Below are 18824 nucleotides of genomic sequence, written 5' to 3'. Positions count from 1 at the left end.
AATCATATGTCGCTGCAAGCAGGATTCGAACCTGCGCAGGGAAACCCCATTGGATTTCGAGTCCAACGCCTTAACCACTCGGCCATCGCAGCTCCATGAGTATGGTGTCACTGTTGTCGTATATGAGCCATTCGCTGCTCACGTCAGACCGAGACCTAAAAAATAAAGTAACCGAAGGAAGGGGCAGGTACCAGCAGTGCTCTGTTGCCCTCACTTATTTCGCTTGCTTTCATACAATTAATAAAAATAGCAACACGTATCACTCAAAGTGAGTGACAGGGCACAGATGAGCAGTAATCAATCACTGCGCATTTCTACCCTCTTTTCCCTATATTACGGCGCTGGGACCGGGCCCTTAAGTGTACTCAGAAAGAGTCCAAAAGCCTAAACAAGACACTCTACATAAAAAAATGACTCTTTTTGTGACTCGTCAAGATCAAGCAGGACAGGTCCAGACTACGAACCCTTCAAACCACCTGCTCTCTAAAACACTTTCGGAGTGTTGAAATTGTCTTAATGTTTACATTTAGTTTGAGTTTTTGCTGTTTAATGCTGTGACTTGACGAGGATTGCGTAACGAGAAGTGAACATTTCCTTAACGAACCAAATGGTGTTCATGCAAAATCGCCCGATGCTGCAAGCAGGATGCGAACCTGCGCAGGGAAACCCCATTGAATTTCGAGTCCAACGCCTTAACCACTCGGCCATCGCAGCTCCATGAGTACGATGTCACTGTTGTCGTATATGAGCTATGCGCTGCTCACGTCAGGCCGAGACCTAAAAAATAAAGTAACAAAAGGACGGGGCAGGAACCAGCAGTGCCCTGTTGCCCTCACTTATTTCACATGCTTTCATACAATTAATAAAAATAGCAACACGTATCACTCAAAGTGAGTGACAGGGCACAGATGAGCGGTAATCATTCACTGTGCATTTCTACCCTCTTTTCCCTCTATTACGGCGGTGGCAACGGGCCCTTAAGTGTACTCAGAAAAAGTCCAAAAGCCTAAACAAGACACGCTTCATAAAAAAGAAATTACTCTTTTCCTGACTTGTCTAGATCAGGCAGGACAGGTCCAGACTACAAACCATTCCTAGCCACCTGCTCTCTGAAACACTTCCTGGGAGTAGAAATTGTCTTAATGTTTACATCTAGTTTGAGTTGTTGCCGTTTAACTCTGTGACTTGATGAGGATTGCATAACAAGAAGTGAACATTTACTTAACTAAATCAAATGGTGTTCATGCAAAATCTCATGACGCTGCAAGAAGGATTCGAACCTACGCGGGGAAACCCCATTGGATTTCAAGTCCAACGCCTTAACCACTCGGCCGTCGTAGCTGCGCGAGACTGACATCACTGTTGTCGTATACGAGCCATGCGCTGCTCACATCAGGCCGAGACCTAAAAATTAAAGTAACGGAAGGACGGGGCACGTACCAGCAGTGCCCTGTCTCCCTCACTTATTTCGCATGCTTTCATACAATTAATAAAAATAGCAACACGCATCACTCAAAGTGAGTGACAGGGCACAGATGAGCAGTAATCAATCACTGCACATTTCTGCCCTCTTTTCCCTATATTACGGCTCTGGAATGGGCCCTTAAGTGTACTCAGAAAGAGTCCAAAAGCCTAAACAAGACACGCTACATAAAAAAATTACTCTTTTCGTGACTCGTCAAGATCAGGCAGGACAGGTCCAGACTACGAACCCTTCCGAGCCACCTGCTCTCTAAAACACTTCCTGAGTGTTGAAATTGTCTTAATGTTTACATTTAGTTTGAGTTTTTGCTGTTTAACTCTGTTACTTGATGAGGATTGCGTAACGAGAAGTGGACATTTCCTTATCAAACCAAATGGTGTTCATGCAAAATCGCACGAGGCTGCAAGCAGGATTCGGACCTGTGCAGGGAAACCCCATTGATTTCGAGTCCAACGCCTTAACCACTCGGCCATCGTAGCTCCATGTTGTCGAATACGAGCTATGCACTGCTCACGTCAGACCGAGACCTAAAAAATAGAACAACGGAAGGACGGGGCAGGTACCAGCAGTGCCCTGTTGCCCTCACTTATTTCGCATGCTTTCATACAATTAATAAAAATAGCAACACGTATCAATCAAAGTGAGTGACAGGGCACAGATGAGCGGTAATCAATCACTGCACTTTCCTACCCTCTTTTCCCTATATTACGGCGCTGGGAATGGGCACTTAAGAGTACTCAGAAAGAGTCCAAATGCCTAAACAAGACACGCTACATAAAAAAATTACTCTTTTTGTGACTCGTCAAGATCAGGCAGGACAGGTCCAGACTACGAACCCTTCCAAACCACCTGCTCTCTTAAACACTTCCTGAGTGTTGAAATTGTCTTAATGTTTACATTTAGTTGGAATTTTTGCTGTTTAACTCTGTGACTTGATGAGGATTGACTAACGAGAAGTGAAAATTTCCTTAACAAACCAAATGGTGTTCATGCAAAATCATACGTCGCTGCAAGCAGGATTCGAACCTGCTCAGGGAAACCCCATTGGATTTCGAGTCCAACGCCTTAACCACTCGGCCATCGCAGCTCCATGAGTATGATGTCACTGTTGTCGTATATGAGCCATTCGCTGCTCACGTCAGACCGAGACCTAAAAAATAAAGTAACCGAAGGAAGGGGCAGGTACCAGCAGTGCTCTGTTGCCCTCACTTATTTCGCTTGCTTTCATACAATTAATAAAAATAGCAACACGTATCACTCAAAGTGAGTGACAGGGCACAGATGAGCAGTAATCAATCACTGCGCATTTCTACCCTCTTTTCCCTATATTACGGCGGTGGCAACGGGCCCTTAAGTGTACTCAGAAAAAGTCCAAAAGCCTAAACAAGACACGCTTCATAAAAAAAAAATACTCTTTTCCTGACTTGTCTAGATCAGGCAGGACATGTCCAGACTACAAACCATTCCTAGCCACCTGCTCTCTGAAACACTTCCTGGGTGTGGAAATTGTCTCAATGTTTACATATAGTTTGAGTTTTTGCCGTTTAACTCTGTGACTTGATGAGGATTGCATAACGAGAAGTGAACATTTACTTAACTAAACCAAATGGTGTTCATGCAAAATATCATGACGCTGCAAGCAGGATTCGAACCTACGCGGGGAAACCCCATTGGATTTCATGTCCAACGCCTTAACCACTCGGCCATCGCAGCTGCGTGAGTATGACGTCACTGTTGTCGTATACGAGCCATGCGCTGCTCACATCAGGCCGAGACCTAAAAATTAAAGTAACGGAAGGACGGGGCACGTACCAGCAGTGCCCTGTCTCCCTCACTTATTTCGCATGCTTTCATACAATTAATAAAAATAGCAACAAGCATCACTCAAAGTGAGTGACAGGGCACAGATGAGCAGTAATCAATCACTGCACATTTCTGCCCTCTTTTCCCTATATTACGGCTCTGGAATGGGCCCTTAAGTGTACTCAGAAAGAGTCCAAAAGCCTAAACAAGATACGCTACATAACAAAATTACTCTTTTCGTGACTCGTCAAGATCAGGCAGGACAGGTCCAGACTACGAACCCTTCCGAGCCACCTGCTCTCTAAAACACTTCCTGAGTGTTGAAATTGTCTTAATGTTTACATTTAGTTTGAGTTTTTGCTGTTTAACTCTGTTACTTGATGAGGATTGCGTAACGAGAAGTGAACATTTCCTTATCAAACCAAATGGTGTTCATGCAAAATCGCACGAGGCTGGAAGCAGGATTCGGACCTGCGCAGGGAAACCCCATTGATTTCGAGTCCAACGCCTTAACCACTCGGCCATTGCAGCTCCATGTTGTCGTATACGAGCCATTCGCTGCTCACGTCAGACCGAGACCTAAAAAATAAAGTAACCGAAGGAAGGGGCAGGTACCAGCAGGGCTCTGTTGCCCTCACTTATTTCGCTTGCTTTCATACAATTAATAAAAATAGCAACACGTATCACTCAAAGTGAGTGACAGGGCACAGATGAGCAGTAATCAATCACTGCGCATTTCTACCCTCTTTTCCCTATATTACAGCGCTGGGACTGGGCCCTTAAGTGTACTCAGAAAGAGTCCAAAAGCCTAAACAAGACACTCTAAAAAAAAAAAATGACTCTTTTCGTGACTCGTCAAGATCAAGCAGGACAGGTCCAGACTACGAACCCTTTAAACCACCTGCTCTCTAAAACACTTCCAGAGTGTTGAAATTGTCGTAATGTTTACATTTAGTTTGAGTTTTTGCTGTTTAATTCTGTGACTTGATGAGGATTGCGTAACGAGAAGTGAACATTTCCTTAACAAACCAAATGGTGTTCATGCAAAATTACCCGATGCTGCAAGCAGGATGCGAACCTGCTCAGGGAAACCCCATTGAATTTCGAGTCCAACGCCTTAACCACTCGGCCATCGCAGCTCCATGAGTATGATGTCTCTGTTGTCGTATATGAGCCATGCGCTGCTCACGTCAGGCCGAGACCTAAAAAATAAAGTAACAAAAGGACGAGGCAGGAACCAGCAGTGCCCTGTTGCCCTCACTTATTTCACATGCTTTCATACAATTAATAAAAATAGCAACACGTATCACTCAAAGTGAGTGACAGGGCACAGATGAGCGGTAATCATTCACTGTGCATTTCTACCCTCTTTTCCCTCTATTACGGCGGTGGCAACGGGCCCTTAAGTGTACTCAGAAAAAGTCCAAAAGCCTAAACAAGACACGCTTCATAAAAAAAAAATACTCTTTTCCTGACTTGTCTAGATCAGGCAGGACATGTCCAGACTACAAACCATTCCTAGCCACCTGCTCTCTGAAACACTTCCTGGGTGTAGAAATTGTCTCAATGTTTACATATAGTTTGAGTTTTTGCCGTTTAACTCTGTGACTTGATGAGGATTGCATAACGAGAAGTGAACATTTACTTAACTAAACCAAATGGTGTTCATGCAAAATATCATGACGCTGCAAGCAGGATTCGAACCTACGCGGGGAAACCCCATTGGATTTCAAGTCCAACGCCTTAACCACTCGGCCATCACAGCTGCGTGAGTATGACGTCACTGTTGTCGTATACGAGCCATGCGCTGCTCACATCAGGCCGAGACCTAAAAATTAAAGTAACGGAAGGACGGGGCACGTACCAGCAGTGCCCTGTCTCCCTCACTTATTTCGCATGCTTTCATACAATTAATAAAAATAGCAACAAGCATCACTCAAAGTGAGTGACAGGGCACAGATGAGCAGTAATCAATCACTGCACATTTCTGCCCTCTTTTCCCTATATTACGGCTCTGGAATGGGCCCTTAAGTGTACTCAGAAAGAGTCCAAAAGCCTAAACAAGATACGCTACATAACAAAATTACTCTTTTCGTGACTCGTCAAGATCAGGCAGGACAGGTCCAGACTACGAACCCTTCCGAGCCACCTGTTCTCTAAAACACTTCCTGAGTGTTGAAATTGTCTTAATGTTTACATTTAGTTTGAGTTTTTGCTGTTTAACTCTGTTACTTGATGAGGATTGCGTAACGAGAAGTGAACATTTCCTTATCAAACCAAATGGTGTTCATGCAAAATCGCACGAGGCTGGAAGCAGGATTCGGACCTGCGCAGGGAAACCCCATTGATTTCGAGTACAACGCCTTAACCACTCGGCCATTGCAGCTCCATGTTGTCGTATACGAGCCATTCGCTGCTCACGTCAGACCGAGACCTAAAAAATAAGTAACCGAAGGAAGGGGCAGGTACCAGCAGGGCTCTGTTGCCCTCACTTATTTCGCTTGCTTTCATACAATTAATAAAAATAGCAACACGTATCACTCAAAGTGAGTGACAGGGCACAGATGAGCAGTAATCAATCACTGCGCATTTCTACCCTCTTTTCCCTATATTACAGCGCTGGGACTGGGCCCTTAAGTGTACTCAGAAAGAGTCCAAAAGCCTAAACAAGACACTCTACAAAAAAAAAATGACTCTTTTCGTGACTCGTCAAGATCAAGCAGGACAGGTCCAGACTACGAACCCTTTAAACCACCTGCTCTCTAAAACACTTCCAGAGTGTTGAAATTGTCGTAATGTTTAAATTTAGTTTGAGTTTTTGCTGTTTAATTCTGTGACTTGATGAGGATTGCGTAACGAGAAGTGAACATTTCCTTAACAAACCAAATGGTGTTCATGCAAACTCACACGATGCTGCAAGCAGGATGCGAACATGCGCAGGGAAACCCCATTGAATTTCGAGTCCAACACCTTAACCACTCGGCCATCGCAGCTCCATGAGTATGATGTCTCTGTTGTCGTATATGAGCCATGCGCTGCTCACGTCAGGCCGAGACCTAAAAAATAAAGTAACAAAAGGACGGGGCAGGAACCAGCAGTGCCCTGTTGCCCTCACTTATTTCACATGCTTTCATACAATTAATAAAAATAGCAACACGTATCACTCAAAGTGAGTGACAGGGCACAGATGAGCGGTAATCATTCACTGTGCATTTCTACCATCTTTTCTCTCTATTACGGCGGTGGCAACGGGCCCTTAAGTGTACTCAGAAAAAGTCCAAAAGCCTAAACAAGACACGCTTCATAAAAAAAAAATACTCTTTTCCTGACTTGTCTAGATCAGGCAGGACATGTCCAGACTACAAACCATTCCTAGCCACCTGCTCTCTGAAACACTTCCTGGGTGTAGAAATTGTCTCAATGTTTACATATAGTTTGAGTTTTTGCCGTTTAACTCTGTGACTTGATGAGGATTGCATAACGAGAAGTGAACATTTCCTTAACAAACCAAATGGTGTTCATGCAAAATCGCCCGATGCTGCAAGCAGGATGCGAACCTACGCGGGGAAACCCAATTGAATTTCGAGTCCAACGCCTTAACCACTCGGCCATCGCAGCTCCATGAGTATGACGTCACTGTTGTCGTATACGAGCCATGCGCTGCTCACATCAGGCCGAGACCTAAAATTTAAAGTAACAAATGGACGGGGCAGGAACCAGCAGTGCCCTGTTGCCCTCACTTATTTCACATGCTTTCATACAATTAATAAAAATAGCAACACGTATCACTCAAAGTGAGTGACAGGGCACAGATGAGCGGTAATCATTCACTGTGCATTTCTACCCTCTTTTCCCTCTATTACGGCGGTGGCAACGGGCCCTTAAGTGTACTCAGAAAAAGTCCAAAAGCCTAAACAAGACACGCTTCATAAAAAAAAATACTCTTTTCCTGACTTGTCTAGATCAGGCAGGACATGTCCAGACTACAAACCATTCCTAGCCACCTGCTCTCTGAAACACTTCCTGGGTGTAGAAATTGTCTCAATGTTTACATATAGTTTGAGTTTTTGCCGTTTAACTCTGTGACTTGATGAGGATTGCATAACGAGAAGTGAACATTTACTTAACTAAACCAAATGGTGTTCATGCAAAATATCATGACGCTGCAAGCAGGATTCGAACCTACGCGGGGAAACCCCATTGGATTTCAAGTCCAACGCCTTAACCACTCGGCCATCGCAGCTGCGTGAGTATGACGTCACTGTTGTCGTATACGAGCCATGCGCTGCTCACATCAGGCCGAGACCTAAAAATTAAAGTAACGGAAGGACGGGGCACGTACCAGCAGTGCCCTGTCTCCCTCACTTATTTTGCATGCTTTCATACAATTAATAAAAATAGCAACAAGCATCACTCAAAGTGAGTGACAGGGCACAGATGAGCAGTAATCAATCACTGCACATTTCTGCCCTCTTTTCCCTATATTACGGCTCTGGAATGGGCCCTTAAGTGTACTCAGAAAGAATCCAAAAGCCTAAACAAGATACGCTACATAACAAAATTACTCTTTTCGTGACTCGTCAAGATCAGGCAGGACAGGTCCGGACTACGAACCCTTCCGAGCCACCTGCTCTCTAAAACACTTCCTGAGTGTTGAAATTGTCTTAATGTTTACATTTAGTTTGAGTTTTTGCTGTTTAACTCTGTTACTTGATGAGGATTGCGTAACGAGAAGTGAACATTTCCTTATCAAACCAAATGGTGTTCATGCAAAATCGCACGAGGCTGGAAGCAGGATTCGGACCTGCGCAGGGAAACCCCATTGATTTCGAGTCCAACGCCTTAACCACTCGGCCATTGCAGCTCCATGTTGTCGTATACGAGCCATTCGCTGCTCACGTCAGACCGAGACCTAAAAAATAAAGTAACCGAAGGAAGGGGCAGGTACCAGCAGGGCTCTGTTGCCCTCACTTATTTCGCTTGCTTTCATACAATTAATAAAAATAGCAACATGTATCACTCAAAGTGAGTGACAGGGCACAGATGAGCAGTAATCAATCACTGCGCATTTCTACCCTCTTTTCCCTATATTACAGCGCTGGGACTGGGCCCTTAAGTGTACTCAGAAAGAGTCCAAAAGCCTAAACAAGACACTCTACAAAAAAAAAATGACTCTTTTCATGACTCGTCAAGATCAAGCAGGACAGGTCCAGACTACGAACCCTTTAAACCACCTGCTCTCTAAAACACTTCCAGAGTGTTGAAATTGTCGTAATGTTTACATTTAGTTTGAGTTTTTGCTGTTTAATTCTGTGACTTGATGAGGATTGCGTAACGAGAAGTGAACATTTCCTTAACAAACCAAATGGTGTTCATGCAAAATCGCCCGATGCTGCAAGCAGGATGCGAACCTGCGCAGGGAAACCCCATTGAATTTCGAGTCCAACGCCTTAACCACTCGGCCATCGCAGCTCCATGAGTATGATGTCTCTGTTGTCGTATATGAGCCATGCGCTGCTCACGTCAGGCCGAGACCTAAAAAATAAAGTAACAAAAGGACGGGGCAGGAACCAGCAGTGCCCTGTTGCCCTCACTTATTTCACATGCTTTCATACAATTAATAAAAATAGCAACACGTATCACTCAAAGTGAGTGACAGGGCACAGATGAGCGGTAATCATTCACTGTGCATTTCTACCCTCTTTTCCCTCTATTACGGCGGTGGCAACGGGCCCTTAAGTGTACTCAGAAAAAGTCCAAAAGCCTAAACAAGACACTCTTCATAAAAAAAAAATACTCTTTTCCTGACTTGTCTAGATCAGGCAGGACATGTCCAGACTACAAACCATTCCTAGCCACCTGCTCTCTGAAACACTTCCTGGGTGTAGAAATTGTCTCAATGTTTACATATAGTTTGAGTTTTTGCCGTTTAACTCTGTGACTTGATGAGGATTGCATAACGAGAAGTGAACATTTACTTAACTAAACCAAATGGTGTTCATGCAAAATATCATGACGCTGCAAGCAGGATTCGAACCTACGCGGGGAAACCCCATTGGATTTCAAGTCCAACGCCTTAACCACTCGGCCATCACAGCTGCGTGAGTATGACGTCACTGTTGTCGTATACGAGCCATGCGCTGCTCACATCAGGGCGAGACCTAAAAATTAAAGTAACGGAAGGACGGGGCACGTACCAGCAGTGCCCTGTCTCCCTCACTTATTTCGCATGCTTTCATACAATTAATAAAAATAGCAACAAGCATCACTCAAAGTGAGTGACAGGGCACAGATGAGCAGTAATCAATCACTGCACATTTCTGCCCTCTTTTCCCTATATTACGGCTCTGGAATGGGCCCTTAAGTGTACTCAGAAAGAGTCCAAAAGCCTAAACAAGATACGCTACATAACAAAATTACTCTTTTCGTGACTCGTCAAGATCAGGCAGGACAGGTCCAGACTACGAACCCTTCCGAGCCACCTGCTCTCTAAAACACTTCCTGAGTGTTGAAATTGTCTTAATGTTTACATTTAGTTTGAGTTTTTGCTGTTTAACTCTGTTACTTGATGAGGATTGCGTAACGAGAAGTGAACATTTCCTTATCAAACCAAATGGTGTTCATGCAAAATCGCACGAGGCTGGAAGCAGGATTCGGACCTGCGCAGGGAAACCCCATTGATTTCGAGTCCAACGCCTTAACCACTCGGCCATTGCAGCTCCATGTTGTCGTATACGAGCCATTCGCTGCTCACGTCAGACCGAGACCTAAAAAATAAAGTAACCGAAGGAAGGGGCAGGTACCAGCAGGGCTCTGTTGCCCTCACTTATTTCGCTTGCTTTCATACAATTAATAAAAATAGCAACATGTATCACTCAAAGTGAGTGACAGGGCACAGATGAGCAGTAATCAATCACTGCGCATTTCTACCCTCTTTTCCCTATATTACAGCGCTGGGACTGGGCCCTTAAGTGTACTCAGAAAGAGTCCAAAAGCCTAAACAAGACACTCTACAAAAAAAAATGACTCTTTTCGTGACTCGTCAAGATCAAGCAGGACAGGTCCAGACTACGAACCCTTTAAACCACCTGCTCTCTAAAACACTTCCAGAGTGTTGAAATTGTCGTAATGTTTACATTTAGTTTGAGTTTTTGCTGTTTAATTCTGTGACTTGATGAGGATTGCGTAACGAGAAGTGAACATTTCCTTAACAAACCAAATGGTGTTCATGCAAAATCGCCCGATGCTGCAAGCAGGATGCGAACCTGCACAGGGAAACCCCATTGAATTTCGAGTCCAACGCCTTAACCACTCGGCCATCGCAGCTCCATGAGTATGATGTCTCTGTTGTCGTATATGAGCCATGCGCTGCTCACGTCAGGCCGAGACCTAAAAAATAAAGTAACAAAAGGACGGGGCAGGAACCAGCAGTGCCCTGTTGCCCTCACTTATTTCACATGCTTTCATACAATTAATAAAAATAGCAACACGTATCACTCAAAGTGAGTGACAGGGCACAGATGAGCGGTAATCATTCACTGTGCATTTCTACCCTCTTTTCCCTCTATTACGGCGGTGGCAACGGGCCCTTAAGTGTACTCAGAAAAAGTCCAAAAGCCTAAACAAGACACGCTTCATAAAAAAAAAAATACTCTTTTCCTGACTTGTCTAGATCAGGCAGGACATGTCCAGACTACAAACCATTCCTAGCCACCTGCTCTCTGAAACACTTCCTGGGTGTAGAAATTGTCTCAATGTTTACATATAGTTTGAGTTTTTGCCGTTTAACTCTGTGACTTGATGAGGATTGCATAACGAGAAGTGAACATTTACTTAACTAAACCAAATGGTGTTCATGCAAAATATCATGACGCTGCAAGCAGGATTCAAACCTACGCGGGGAAACCCCATTGGATTTCAAGTCCAACGCCTTAACCACTCGGCCATCGCAGCTGCGTGAGTATGACGTCACTGTTGTCGTATACGAGCCATGCGCTGCTCACATCAGGCCGAGACCTAAAAATTAAAGTAACGGAAGGACGGGGCACGTACCAGCAGTGCCCTGTCTCCCTCACTTATTTCGCATGCTTTCATACAATTAATAAAAATAGCAACAAGCATCACTCAAAGTGAGTGACAGGGCACAGATGAGCAGTAATCAATCACTGCACATTTCTGCCCTCTTTTCCCTATATTACGGCTCTGGAATGGGCCCTTAAGTGTACTCAGAAAGAGTCCAAAAGCCTAAACAAGATACGCTACATAACAAAATTACTCTTTTCGTGACTCGTCAAGATCAGGCAGGACAGGTCCAGACTACGAACCCTTCCGAGCCACCTGCTCTCTAAAACACTTCCTGAGTGTTGAAATTGTCTTAATGTTTACATTTAGTTTGAGTTTTTGCTGTTTAACTCTGTTACTTGATGAGGATTGCGTAACGAGAAGTGAACATTTCCTTATCAAACCAAATGGTGTTCATGCAAAATCGCACGAGGCTGGAAGCAGGATTCGGACCTGCGCAGGGAAACCCCATTGATTTCGAGTCCAACGCCTTAACCACTCGGCCATTGCAGCTCCATGTTGTCGTATACGAGCCATTCGCTGCTCACGTCAGACCGAGACTTAAAAAATAAAGTAACCGAAGGAAGGGGCAGGTACCAGCAGGGCTCTGTTGCCCTCACTTATTTCGCTTGCTTTCATACAATTAATAAAAATAGCAACACGTATCACTCAAAGTGAGTGACAGGGCACAGATGAGCGGTAATCAATCACTGCACATTTCTACCCTCTTTTCCCTATATTACAGCGTTGGGACTGGGCCCTTAAGTGTACTCAGAAAGAGTCCAAAAGCCTAAACAAGACACTCTACAAAAAAAAAATGACTCTTTTCGTGACTCGTCAAGATCAAGCAGGACAGGTCCAGACTACGAACCCTTTAAACCACCTGCTCTCTAAAACACTTCCAGAGTTTTGAAATTGTCGTAATGTTTACATTTAGTTTGAGTTTTTGCTGTTTAATTCTATGACTTGATGAGGATTGCGTAACGAGAAGTGAACATTTCCTTAACAAACCAATTGGTGTTCACGCAAAATCGCCCGATGCTGCAAGCAGGATGCGAACCTGCACAGGGAAACCCCATTGAATTTCGAGTCCAACGCCTTAACCACTCGGCCATCGCAGCTCCATGAGTATGATGTCTCTGTTGTCGTATATGAGCCATGCGCTGCTCACGTCAGGCCGAGACCTAAAAAATAAAGTAACAAAAGGACGGGGCAGGAACCAGCAGTGCCCTGTTGCCCTCACTTATTTCACATGCTTTCATACAATTAATAAAAATAGCAACACGTATCACTCAAAGTGAGTGACAGGGCACAGATGAGCGGTAATCATTCACTGTGCATTTCTACCCTCTTTTCCCTCTATTACGGCGGTGGCAACGGGCCCTTAAGTGTACTCAGAAAAAGTCCAAAAGCCTAAACAAGACACGCTTCATAAAAAAAAAATACTCTTTTCCTGACTTGTCTAGATCAGGCAGGACATGTCCAGACTACAAACCATTCCTAGCCACCTGCTCTCTGAAACACTTCCTGGGTGTAGAAATTGTCTCAATGTTTACATATAGTTTGAGTTTTTGCCGTTTAACTCTGTGACTTGATGAGGATTGCATAACGAGAAGTGAACATTTACTTAACTAAACCAAATGGTGTTCATGCAAAATATCATGACGCTGCAAGCAGGATTCAAACCTACGCGGGGAAACCCCATTGGATTTCAAGTCCAACGCCTTAACCACTCGGCCATCGCAGCTGCGTAAGTATGACGTCACTGTTGTCGTATACGAGCCATGCGCTGCTCACATCAGGCCGAGACCTAAAATTTAAAGTAACGGAAGGACGGGGCACGTACCAGCAGTGCCCTGTCTCCCTCACTTATTTCGCATGCTTTCATACAATTAATAAAAATAGCAACAAGCATCACTCAAAGTGAGTGACAGGGCACAGATGAGCAGTAATCAATCACTGCACATTTCTGCCCTCTTTTCCCTATATTACGGCTCTGGAATGGGCCCTTAAGTGTACTCAGAAAGAGTCCAAAAGCCTAAACAAGATACGCTACATAACAAAATTACTCTTTTCGTGACTCGTCAAGATCAGGCAGGACAGGTCCAGACTACGAACCCTTCCGAGCCACCTGCTCTCTAAAACACTTCCTGAGTGTTGAAATTGTCTTAATGTTTACATTTAGTTTGAGTTTTTGCTGTTTAACTCTGTTACTTGATGAGGATTGCGTAACGAGAAGTGAACATTTCCTTATCAAACCAAATGGTGTTCATGCAAAATCGCACGAGGCTGGAAGCAGGATTCGGACCTGCGCAGGGAAACCCCATTGATTTCGAGTCCAACGCCTTAACCACTCGGCCATTGCAGCTCCATGTTGTCGTATACGAGCCATTCGCTGCTCACGTCAGACCGAGACCTAAAAAATAAAGTAACCGAAGGAAGGGGCAGGTACCAGCAGGGCTCTGTTGCCCTCACTTATTTCGCTTGCTTTCATACAATTAATAAAAATAGCAACACGTATCACTCAAAGTGAGTGACAGGGCACAGATGAGCAGTAATCAATCACTGCGCATTTCTACCCTCTTTTCCCTATATTACAGCGCTGGGACTGGGCCCTTTAGTGTACTCAGAAAGAGTCCAAAAGCCTAAACAAGACACTCTACAAAAAAAAAATGACTCTTTTCGTGACTCGTCAAGATCAAGCAGGACAGGTCCAGACTACGAACCCTTTAAACCACCTGCTCTCTAAAACACTTCCAGAGTGTTGAAATTGTCGTAATGTTTACATTTAGTTTGAGTTTTTGCTGTTTAATTCTGTGACTTGATGAGGATTGCGTAACGAGAAGTGAACATTTCCTTAACAAACCAAATGGTGTTCATGCAAAATCGCCCGATGCTGCAAGCAGGATGCGAACCTGCGCAGGGAAACCCCATTGAATTTCAAGTCCAACACCTTAACCACTCGGCCATCGCAGCTCCATGAGTACAATGTCTCTGTTGTCGTATATGAGCCATGCGCTGCTCACGTCAGGCCGAGACCTAAAAAATAAAGTAACAAAAGGACGGGGCAGGAACCAGCAGTGCCCTGTTGCCCTCACTTATTTCTCATGCTTTCATACAATTAATAAAAATAGCAACACGTATCACTCAAAGTGAGTGACAGGGCACAGATGAGCGGTAATCATTCACTGTGCATTTCTACCCTCTTTTCCCTCTATTACGGCGGTGGCAACGGGCCCTTAAGTGTACTCAGAAAAAGTCCAAAAGCCTAAACAAGACACGCTTCATAAAAAAAAAATACTCTTTTCCTGACTTGTCTAGATCAGGCAGGACATGTCCAGACTACAAACCATTCCTAGCCACCTGCTCTCTGAAACACTTCCTGGGTGTAGAAATTGTCTCAATGTTTACATATAGTTTGAGTTTTTGCCGTTTAACTCTGTGACTTGATGAGGATTGCATAACGAGAAGTGAACATTTACTTAACTAAACCAAATGGTGTTCATGCATAATATCATGACGCTGCAAGCAGGATTCGAACCTACGCGGGGAAACCCCATTGGATTTCAAGTCCAACGCCTTAACCACTCGGCCATCGCAGCTGCGTGAGTATGACGTCACTGTTGTCGTATACGAGCCATGCGCTGCTCACATCAGGCCGAGACCTAAAATTTAAAGTAACGGAAGGACGGGGCACGTGCCAGCAGTGCCCTGTCTCCCTCACTTATTTCGCATGCTTTCATACAATTAATAAAAATAGCAACAAGCATCACTCAAAGTGAGTGACAGGGCACAGATGAGCAGTAATCAATCACTGCACATTTCTGCCCTCTTTTCCCTATATTACGGCTCTGGAATGGGCCCTTAAGTGTACTCAGAAAGAGTCCAAAAGCCTAAACAAGATATGCTACATAACAAAATTACTCTTTTCGTGACTCGTCAAGATCAGGCAGGACAGGTCCAGACTACGAACCCTTCCGAGCCACCTGCTCTCTAAAACACTTCCTGAGTGTTGAAATTGTCTTAATGTTTACATTTAGTTTGAGTTTTTGCTGTTTAACTCTGTTACTTGATGAGGATTGCGTAACGAGAAGTGAACATTTCCTTATCAAACCAAATGGTGTTCATGCAAAATCGCACGAGGCTGGAAGCAGGATTCGGACCTGCGCAGGGAAACCCCATTGATTTCGAGTCCAACGCCTTAACCACTCGGCCATTGCAGCTCCATGTTGTCGTATACGAGCCATTCGCTGCTCACGTCAGACCGAGACCTAAAAAATAAAGTAACCGAAGGAAGGGGCAGGTACCAGCAGGGCTCTGTTGCCCTCACTTATTTCGCTTGCTTTCATACAATTAATAAAAATAGCAACATGTATCACTCAAAGTGATTGACAGGGCACAGATGAGCAGTAATCAATCACTGCGCATTTCTACCCTCTTTTCCCTATATTACAGCGCTGGGACTGGGCCCTTAAGTGTACTCAGAAAGAGTCCAAAAGCCTAAACAAGACACTCTACAAAAAAAAAATGACTCTTTTCGTGACTCGTCAAGATCAAGCAGGACAGGTCCAGACTACGAACCCTTTAAACCACCTGCTCTCTAAAACACTTCCAGAGTGTTGAAATTGTCGTAATGTTTACATTTAGTTTGAGTTTTTGCTGTTTAATTCTGTGACTTGATGAGGATTGCGTAACGAGAAGTGAACATTTCCTTAACAAACCAAATGGTGTTCATGCAAAATCGCCCGATGCTGCAAGCAGGATGCGAACCTGCGCAGGGAAACCCCATTGAATTTCGAGTCCAACGCCTTAACCACTCGGCCATCGCAGCTCCATGTGTATGATGTCTCTGTTGTCGTATATGAGCCATGCGCTGCTCACGTCAGGCCGAGACCTAAAAAATAAAGTAACAAAAGGACGGGGCAGGAACCAGCAGTGCCCTGTTGCCCTCACTTATTTCACATGCTTTCATACAATTAATAAAAATAGCAACACGTATCACTCAAAGTGAGTGACAGGGCACAGATGAGCGGTAATCATTCACTGTGCATTTCTACCCTCTTTTCCCTCTATTACGGCGGTGGCAACGGGCCCTTAAGTGTACTCAGAAAAAGTCCAAAAGCCTAAACAAGACACGCTTCATAAAAAAAAAATACTCTTTTCCTGACTTGTCTAGATCAGGCAGGACATGTCCAGACTACAAACCATTCCTAGCCACCTGCTCTCTGAAACACTTCCTGGGTGTAGAAATTGTCTCAATGTTTACATATAGTTTGAGTTTTTGCCGTTTAACTCTGTGACTTGATGAGGATTGCATAACGAGAAGTGAACATTTACTTAACTAAACCAAATGGTGTTCATGCAAAATATCATGACGCTGCAAGCAGGATTCGAACCTACGCGGGGAAACCCCATTGGATTTCAAGTCCAACGCCTTAACCACTCGGCCATCGCAGCTGCGTGAGTATGAAGTCACTGTTGTCGTATACGAGCCATGCGCTGCTCACATCAGGCCGAGACCTAAAAATTAAAGTAACGGAAGGACGGGGCACGTACCAGCAGTGCCCTGTCTCCCTCACTTATTTCGCATGCTTTCATACAATTAATAAAAATAGCAACAAGCATCACTCAAAGTGAGTGACAGGGCACAGATGAGCAGTAATCAATCACTGCACATTTCTGCCCTCTTTTCCCTATATTACGGCTCTGGAATGGGCCCTTAAGTGTACTCAGAAAGAGTCCAAAAGCCTAAACAAGATACGCTACATAACAAAATTACTCTTTTCGTGACTCGTCAAGATCAGGCAGGACAGGTCCAGACTACGAACCCTTCCGAGCCACCTGCTCTCTAAAACACTTCCTGAGTGTTGAAATTGTCTTAATGTTTACATTTAGTTTGAGTTTTTGCTGTTTAACTCTGTTACTTGATGAGGATTGCGTAACGAGAAGTGAACATTTCCTTATCAAACCAAATGGTGTTCATGCAAAATCGCACGAGGCTGGAAGCAGGATTCGGACCTGCGCAGGGAAACCCCATTGATTTCGAGTCCAACGCCTTAACCACTCGGCCATTGCAGCTCCATGTTGTCGTATACGAGCCATTCGCTGCTCACGTCAGACCGAGACCTAAAAAATAAAGTAACCGAAGGAAGGGGCAGGTACCAGCAGGGCTCTGTTGCCCTCACTTATTTCGCTTGCTTTCATACAATTAATAAAAATAGCAACATGTATCACTCAAAGTGAGTGACAGGGCACAGATGAGCAGTAATCAATCACTGCGCATTTCTACCCTCTTTTCCCTATATTACAGCGCTGGGACTGGGCCCTTAAGTGTACTCAGAAAGAGTCCAAAAGCCTAAACAAGACACTCTACAAAAAAAAAATGACTCTTTTCGTGACTCGTCAAGATCAAGCAGGACAGGTCCAGACTACGAACCCTTTAAACCACCTGCTCTCTAAAACACTTCCAGAGTGTTGAAATTGTCGTAATGTTTACATTTAGTTTGAGTTTTTGCTGTTTAATTCTGTGACTTGATGAGGATTGCGTAACGAGAAGTGAACATTTCCTTAACAAACCAAATGGTGTTCATGCAAAATCGCCCGATGCTGCAAGCAGGATGCGAACCTGCACAGGGAAACCCCATTGAATTTCGAGTCCAACGCCTTAACCACTCGGCCATCGCAGCTCCATGAGTATGATGTCTCTGTTGTCGTATATGAGCCATGCGCTGCTCACGTCAGGCCGAGACCTAAAAAATAAAGTAACAAAAGGACGGGGCAGGAACCAGCAGTGCCCTGTTGCCCTCACTTATTTCACATGCTTTCATACAATTAATAAAAATAGCAACACGTATCACTCAAAGTGAGTGACAGGGCACAGATGAGCGGTAATCATTCACTGTGCATTTCTACCCTCTTTTCCCTCTATTACGGCGGTGGCAACGGGCCCTTAAGTGTACTCAGAAAAAGTCCAAAAGCCTAAACAAGACACGCTTCATAAAAAAAAAATACTCTTTTCCTGACTTGTCTAGATCAGGCAGGACATGTCCAGACTACAAACCATTCCTAGCCACCTGCTCTCTGAAACACTTCCTGGGTGTAGAAATTGTCTCAATGTTTACATATAGTTTGAGTTTTTGCCGTTTAACTCTGTGACTTGATGAGGATTGCATAACGAGAAGTGAACATTTACTTAACTAAACCAAATGGTGTTCATGCAAAATATCATGACGCTGCAAGCAGGATTCAAACCTACGCGGGGAAACCCCATTGGATTTCAAGTCCAACGCCTTAACCACTCGGCCATCGCAGCTGCGTGAGTATGACGTCACTGTTGTCGTATACGAGCCATGCGCTGCTCACATCAGGCCGAGACCTAAAAATTAAAGTAACGGAAGGACGGGGCACGTACCAGCAGTGCCCTGTCTCCCTCACTTATTTCGCATGCTTTCATACAATTAATAAAAATAGCAACAAG

At 44.3% G+C, this 18824-nt stretch overlaps 22 non-coding genes across 22 annotated transcripts; all 22 read right to left on the bottom strand.

Annotated features, from left to right (window-relative positions):
- Window positions 1-10: 10 nt before the first annotated feature.
- On the bottom strand, window positions 11-92 carry TRNAS-CGA (transfer RNA serine (anticodon CGA)). The gene has a single exon. It is a non-coding gene; the product is annotated as a tRNA-Ser (tRNA).
- A 540-nt stretch (window positions 93-632) lies between these two features.
- Window positions 633-714, bottom strand: TRNAS-CGA (transfer RNA serine (anticodon CGA)). Its single transcript has one exon. It is a non-coding gene; the product is annotated as a tRNA-Ser (tRNA).
- A 545-nt stretch (window positions 715-1259) lies between these two features.
- On the bottom strand, window positions 1260-1341 carry TRNAS-UGA (transfer RNA serine (anticodon UGA)). Its single transcript has one exon. It is a non-coding gene; the product is annotated as a tRNA-Ser (tRNA).
- Window positions 1342-2488: 1147 nt separating this feature from the next.
- Window positions 2489-2570, bottom strand: TRNAS-CGA (transfer RNA serine (anticodon CGA)). Its single transcript has one exon. It is a non-coding gene; the product is annotated as a tRNA-Ser (tRNA).
- Window positions 2571-3114: 544 nt separating this feature from the next.
- On the bottom strand, window positions 3115-3196 carry TRNAS-UGA (transfer RNA serine (anticodon UGA)). The gene has a single exon. It is a non-coding gene; the product is annotated as a tRNA-Ser (tRNA).
- A 1147-nt stretch (window positions 3197-4343) lies between these two features.
- TRNAS-CGA (transfer RNA serine (anticodon CGA)) lies at window positions 4344-4425 on the bottom strand. Its single transcript has one exon. It is a non-coding gene; the product is annotated as a tRNA-Ser (tRNA).
- A 544-nt stretch (window positions 4426-4969) lies between these two features.
- On the bottom strand, window positions 4970-5051 carry TRNAS-UGA (transfer RNA serine (anticodon UGA)). The gene has a single exon. It is a non-coding gene; the product is annotated as a tRNA-Ser (tRNA).
- A 1146-nt stretch (window positions 5052-6197) lies between these two features.
- On the bottom strand, window positions 6198-6279 carry TRNAS-CGA (transfer RNA serine (anticodon CGA)). Its single transcript has one exon. It is a non-coding gene; the product is annotated as a tRNA-Ser (tRNA).
- Window positions 6280-6822: 543 nt separating this feature from the next.
- Window positions 6823-6904, bottom strand: TRNAS-CGA (transfer RNA serine (anticodon CGA)). Its single transcript has one exon. It is a non-coding gene; the product is annotated as a tRNA-Ser (tRNA).
- Window positions 6905-7447: 543 nt separating this feature from the next.
- On the bottom strand, window positions 7448-7529 carry TRNAS-UGA (transfer RNA serine (anticodon UGA)). Its single transcript has one exon. It is a non-coding gene; the product is annotated as a tRNA-Ser (tRNA).
- Window positions 7530-8676: 1147 nt separating this feature from the next.
- Window positions 8677-8758, bottom strand: TRNAS-CGA (transfer RNA serine (anticodon CGA)). The gene has a single exon. It is a non-coding gene; the product is annotated as a tRNA-Ser (tRNA).
- Window positions 8759-9302: 544 nt separating this feature from the next.
- On the bottom strand, window positions 9303-9384 carry TRNAS-UGA (transfer RNA serine (anticodon UGA)). The gene has a single exon. It is a non-coding gene; the product is annotated as a tRNA-Ser (tRNA).
- A 1146-nt stretch (window positions 9385-10530) lies between these two features.
- Window positions 10531-10612, bottom strand: TRNAS-CGA (transfer RNA serine (anticodon CGA)). Its single transcript has one exon. It is a non-coding gene; the product is annotated as a tRNA-Ser (tRNA).
- Window positions 10613-11157: 545 nt separating this feature from the next.
- Window positions 11158-11239, bottom strand: TRNAS-UGA (transfer RNA serine (anticodon UGA)). Its single transcript has one exon. It is a non-coding gene; the product is annotated as a tRNA-Ser (tRNA).
- Window positions 11240-12386: 1147 nt separating this feature from the next.
- On the bottom strand, window positions 12387-12468 carry TRNAS-CGA (transfer RNA serine (anticodon CGA)). The gene has a single exon. It is a non-coding gene; the product is annotated as a tRNA-Ser (tRNA).
- A 544-nt stretch (window positions 12469-13012) lies between these two features.
- On the bottom strand, window positions 13013-13094 carry TRNAS-UGA (transfer RNA serine (anticodon UGA)). The gene has a single exon. It is a non-coding gene; the product is annotated as a tRNA-Ser (tRNA).
- Window positions 13095-14241: 1147 nt separating this feature from the next.
- On the bottom strand, window positions 14242-14323 carry TRNAS-UGA (transfer RNA serine (anticodon UGA)). Its single transcript has one exon. It is a non-coding gene; the product is annotated as a tRNA-Ser (tRNA).
- Window positions 14324-14867: 544 nt separating this feature from the next.
- TRNAS-UGA (transfer RNA serine (anticodon UGA)) lies at window positions 14868-14949 on the bottom strand. The gene has a single exon. It is a non-coding gene; the product is annotated as a tRNA-Ser (tRNA).
- Window positions 14950-16096: 1147 nt separating this feature from the next.
- Window positions 16097-16178, bottom strand: TRNAS-CGA (transfer RNA serine (anticodon CGA)). The gene has a single exon. It is a non-coding gene; the product is annotated as a tRNA-Ser (tRNA).
- A 544-nt stretch (window positions 16179-16722) lies between these two features.
- On the bottom strand, window positions 16723-16804 carry TRNAS-UGA (transfer RNA serine (anticodon UGA)). The gene has a single exon. It is a non-coding gene; the product is annotated as a tRNA-Ser (tRNA).
- A 1147-nt stretch (window positions 16805-17951) lies between these two features.
- On the bottom strand, window positions 17952-18033 carry TRNAS-CGA (transfer RNA serine (anticodon CGA)). Its single transcript has one exon. It is a non-coding gene; the product is annotated as a tRNA-Ser (tRNA).
- Window positions 18034-18577: 544 nt separating this feature from the next.
- On the bottom strand, window positions 18578-18659 carry TRNAS-UGA (transfer RNA serine (anticodon UGA)). Its single transcript has one exon. It is a non-coding gene; the product is annotated as a tRNA-Ser (tRNA).
- Between the last annotated feature and the right edge of the window lie 165 nt (window positions 18660-18824).

The sequence above is a fragment of the Lissotriton helveticus genome, chromosome 11 (assembly GCF_964261635.1).
Source record: "Lissotriton helveticus chromosome 11, aLisHel1.1, whole genome shotgun sequence".
Taxonomy (NCBI): domain Eukaryota; kingdom Metazoa; phylum Chordata; class Amphibia; order Caudata; family Salamandridae; genus Lissotriton; species Lissotriton helveticus.
Note: the sequence above shows the minus strand (reverse complement) of the source record. Positions and strands in the feature narration are given on the sequence as shown.